The sequence below is a fragment of the Kogia breviceps genome, chromosome 14 (genome assembly GCF_026419965.1).
Source record: "Kogia breviceps isolate mKogBre1 chromosome 14, mKogBre1 haplotype 1, whole genome shotgun sequence".
Taxonomy (NCBI): domain Eukaryota; kingdom Metazoa; phylum Chordata; class Mammalia; order Artiodactyla; family Physeteridae; genus Kogia; species Kogia breviceps.
Window position 1 is genome coordinate 38,968,968 of NC_081323.1, and position 5,191 is coordinate 38,974,158.

The 5,191-nt window shown below is 43.3% G+C and overlaps 1 pseudogene; it reads left to right on the plus strand.

Moving 5' to 3' along the window:
- The first annotated feature begins 534 nt into the window (after nucleotides 1-534).
- Nucleotides 535-4,715, plus strand: LOC131741566 (large ribosomal subunit protein uL6 pseudogene; annotated as a pseudogene).
- The last annotated feature ends 476 nt before the right edge of the window (nucleotides 4,716-5,191 follow it).

The window sequence follows — 5,191 nt, forward strand, 5'->3', positions numbered from 1 at the left end:
GAGGCCAGGGTGGCTTTCTGCTCTTTGGGAGGACACCGTCTGGTGAGAGATGAAGATACTGGCAGTTGGTAGTAAAGCGAACTCACATTGCAGTGGTACCACCTGAGGGGCAGTAATTCAAAGGCTTGTTATTCCAGCTATGAGGAAGGCTCTGAAGTAAGTGCTGTAGAAAAGCTTAGTTACTTCAGTCAATACATGAAGCAGAGCAGCTGTGTGTTGCTGACTGCATGCTTAGAATGATGCCAAGTGCTGTAGGGGAAGCAACAGAAACAGGAAGTATGATGTCCCACTGATTTGAGGGGCTTACTGAATAGGGAAGATACGCTTGCTTCTACCATGCAACATGGGCAAATGGACAAAATATAAATAGTGCATTGGCATCAGGGGAGGATTGGAATTCTTGGAAAAGGCTTCATGGAGAAGGTAGGAAATAAAGGAAGGATAGTGTTTGTAGAAACAAAGCCAAAGCCTGTATCATCTGAGGACCAATGAGACAGATGGCACGGAGATGGAGTTTGCCTAGCATGTTGATACATGGTGAACAAGCCCATGAGACCGAGGTTGATGGAACATATTCAGGTGAGTGGGGATCTCTACGCTTGACAGTGTAGGGCAGGGCCAACACTGAGACGTGTGAAGGCAAAACAAAAAAGTCTTGGCTTGTTATTGTCCTAAAGATGTCAGTCATTGCCTTGAGCCTACAATCCCTTTTGAAAAAGCCCACCCATGCCCACAGTACTATTGAAGAAGTGGCTGTGTTGGGGCAGGTGACCCTGCTTCTGAGGCAACATCTGATTGTCATGGAGCAGACACCGGCCCCAGGTGGGCTAATCAGATTCTGGTGTTTTGAATATTCCCCCTGGCATTTGGACCTAGGGCACTAAGAGACTGAATTAGTTTGTTCTCTGTAGAGACAGGGCAAGGGTTCTGTTCCCTTAGTAAGCTGCAGCCATGTGCCAACACAGCACATTAGAGTAAAGCATCGTAGAAAATATTAACTGCAGCAAAAAAGATGAGTACAAGTGCTATAGGAGAATCAGAGAAGAGAGACCATGTGGCCCCAACACATTTAAGGTGACTTTCTAATTCCGCCAAGGCCACGGTGTACCTCTGGAATTTAAGTCTTTTGTAAACTTTCCATCTAAGTTAATTTGGATGGGTTTCTCCTCCTTGGAAATCTAGGACCATTAACTAAAACAAGATGGTAATCACTAACTTGCATATTTCCAGTGCTCTGATTCTCATTCCTCTGGGTTGAAGTCAGTTGGTGATCCCCAGAAGAAAGCCTTGAGACAAGAATCATGTTCAAATGGTTTATTCAGGAAGGGCTTCAGGGAGACCTTAAAGGAATGGGGGAAACTTGATGGGGAAGGGAAGGAAGCCAAGCTGGTGGTGAATTCGCATCCATCGATGGGGTCTGCAGAGGGCGCTGCAGTGGAAGTCCCGCCTCAGGGCTCCTCCTTCCCTCCCGCAACGGAGCCCGGCTTCCCCTCTCCCTTTACTGACCTGCACTGTCGTGGGCAGGCAGAGGTACATGAGGCAAGATCATGGCCCTCCACTCGTGTACAGTCCAGTTGAGGGAGACAAACTTGCAAACACATATAGGCAACTAGAAAAATAGCTGCTGGTAGCGGAGAATAAGAAAATCTACACCCAAACGAAGTTCTCTGCAAACAGTGAATGATTTAACATGGATGGGCCGTGCTCCCCCTCAAACATATTAGAATCACTCAGCAACATAAGCATGGTTGAGTTCCTCCCAGGTACTATTTTTAAAAATCTCTTCCAGAAAACAGAAGTTCCTGGAAAATGACTGTTGAAGGAAAGTGGTTATAACCTGGCTAGAGCCCAGTTTATACCCCGCAGTCTTGACCCGAGAAAGAGAGTAGTTAGTAAATATCAAACCCAACGGCTTGGTAATAGTCCATTGTACATATTCGCCACATCTCCTTTATCCATTCGCCTGTCGATGGACACTAAGGTTACTTCCATGTCCTGGCTATTTTAAATAGACCTGCAATGAACATTGTGGTATATGTATCCTTTTGAATTATGGTTTTCTCAGGGTATATGCCCAGTAGTGGGATTGCTGGGTCATATGGTAGTTCTATTTTTAGTTTTTTATATATACACTACCAAGTGTAAAATAGATAGCTAGTGGGAAGCAGCTGCATAGCACAGGGAGGTCAGCTCGGTGCTTTGTGACCTCCTAGAGGGGTGGGATAGGGAGGGTGGGAGGGAGACGCAAGAGGGAGGGGATATGGGGATATCTGTGTACATATAGCTGATTGACTTTGTTATACAGCAGAAATGAACACAACAATGTAAAGCAATTATACTCCGATAAAGATGTTTCAAAAAAAAAAAAAAAAAGCAACTTGGTAAGACTGTTGTATGTTTTTCTTTTCCCCCTGAAGCCATGTTTACTCTTTCAGGGACTAGGAACTTAACTGTTTAAAGTATGTTTGGTCCCAGGGTCGGGTTGCCAAGAAAACAGTGGGCATTTGCTTGTTGTAATGTTTTGTTTTGTTTTGTTTTTCCCAGTATGGTCTCTATTTGGTGCAGGGTTGGTGAAAGTGTGGACCAGTATCCACAAGGCTTTCAGGAACCTTAAACTGATAAAGCACAGAGCTTTCTCTTTATTATGAGCAAATGATATACCATATGATATCATTTCATATTTTATACATATAAGCAAGTGCTACATACTAGTAAGTGACTATATGAGGAATTAACTATTACTAAAATTTAGTATTCATACTTTATTATTATTATTTTTTTAGCTGTTCCTCGCAGCATGCAGGATCTTAGTTCCCTGACCAGGGATTGAACCTGTACCCCCTGCATTGGGATTGCAGAGTCTTAACCACTGGACCGCCAGGGAAGTCCTTCATATGTTTTAAATAGCACGATATTGGAGTTTAATAAGAACAGTTAAGTCAGGGTTCCAATGGAAGTTGGCTTCCACTGAATTTTTCACAGCACTGGAAAATGTACACTGCTGCTGTGCACAGGCGGGGAGTACGAACTCCCACAAGGTTTGGTGGAAACACTGATCCGTGCATCCCTAGGGGTGTTCTCTATGGTTTTTAATTGCTGTTATTTGCTTCCTAATCATCAGTCATTGTTAGTTCAAATTTGTCTTCATCTACTTTCCTCCATAATTGGTTAATTTTCTTACATGGAAAAAAGCTGTTTTAGTATGGGTTTCCCCAGTAGACTCTGAGATAAGGATGTGAATGCAAGTAGTTTATCTGGGGGACTATCCCAGGAACTACTGGAAGGCAAGTGGAGAAGGAGACAAGGAAGAAAAGAAAACCAGTCAAAGGGTGTGCAAATGAGCAGAATTCCTGATGTGGGCAGCTGGGGCTCAGGCCTCTGGGGACTCTTGGGAGACTTAGCATAACATGCCTCAGTGTTGCCCCATCTGAGAGGTGAGGTTTGAGGTATTTATCTGACATTTTCCATTGGATGACTGTTGAGGGCTGCTTCTGGAGGCATTGATTCACAGATACCTCCAGCCTGCATGCTGGATCATGCACCTGCAGCCAGAGAAAGCCCTCCAGGAGAGTGGCAAGAGGTTTATCAGAGGCTGTCAGGGAGAAGAGTTGGAAGAGAGGACCAACAGGAGCTGGGCAGGACACAGATGCTCTGACAGCGTCTACCTGGGATGCAAATGTCCATGAACAGTACTGGGGGCCCATCGTTGTCTAACCACTTGACTTTAGAACACACGTGTGTTGCATTCAATGCACTATATAAGCCCCAATTGCTAAGTCATCAATGAGAACCTTATGTTAAGAATGCAATCTTAAAGTTGAAACCCAGAGGATGGGAAGAAGCCAGCCATGTGAAAAGGGGAGAGTGGTCCTAAAGTCTTCTGCATCAGTTTTCCCATTTAAATTCTGAGTCTAAACAAGGAAATTTAAATCCTTGATTGCTTGAAGAGTGATTCTTAGCAATCACATTCTCATTCAGAATAAAATTATTTTTAGCCATCCTGCAGGATAAACTTTCAGATTTTCTATTTGCTACCATTTCAGCATCATGTTTCTCTCCTCTAGTCAATTTCTCTTTGTCCACCCGTTAGTCCAATGTCCTAATCCCACTCTTTTTGCCGCATCTACTGCAAGAATGAAGACCATTCTCAAAATCAGACTGTCGACATTCCAGAAAATGTCGACATCACTCTGAAGTGATGTACAATTATTGAGAAGGGCCCAGAGGCACCCTGTGGAGGGACTTCAATCATATTAATGTAGAACTCAGTCTCCTTGGAAAGAAAAAAAATGAGGCGACGGGTTGACAAAGGGTGGGGAAATAGAAAGGAACTGGCAGTGGTGCACACTATCTGTAGTCGTGTACAGAACATGGTCAAGGGTGTCACACTGGGCTTCCATTTACAAGATGAGGTCTGTGTATGCTCACTTCCCCGTCAACGTCATTACTTAGGAGAATGGTTCTCTTGTTGAAGTCTGAAATTTGGGGGATGTGAAAAATACATCCACAGGGTTCAGATGAGGCCAGGCATTGCTTGTTTAGTATCTCAAGCCTAGAAAGATGAGTTCATTTTTGAAGGAAATGACATTGAACTTGTATCAAATTCAGCTGCTTTGATTCAACAAGCCACAATACTTAAAAACAAGGATATCAGAAAACTTTTGGATGCTATCTCTGTTTCTGAAAAAGGAACAGTTCAGCAGGCTGATGAATAAGATCTACGTTGTCCAGCTACAGAAGCAGCAAGATGCCAGATGATACTTCGGACTCATCTGTGATATTTTAAAGATGCAATAAAAGCTCTTGATTGGGGGAAAAATCCTAATTCTATTTTCACCGGCTGCTTCTTTGAGAGTTCCCATCTTCCATCCTAGATGTTTCTAATCTAGTTCCTTAGAAAAAAAAGACATCTCATTGGAGACACAGAAATTTTCAGCCCCTTCTAAACACAGTGGGGATGACAATCCAGATACGTGGGGCTGGACTTCTCAAATTCTTTGAGTTACCAACTTCTCCACTTTGTCCTGCCTCTCAGCTGAAAGGTAATTCCATATCTCTCAGACACTAGTCCTGAAGTTTGTCTTAGGATCTCAATATTCTGTAAGTAATTGTGTGGCATTGAGAAGGACTTAAATGAGTTTATGATTTTTTTCTTGCTATGGAGTCACTGTCAAAATTTTCTGAGTCACAC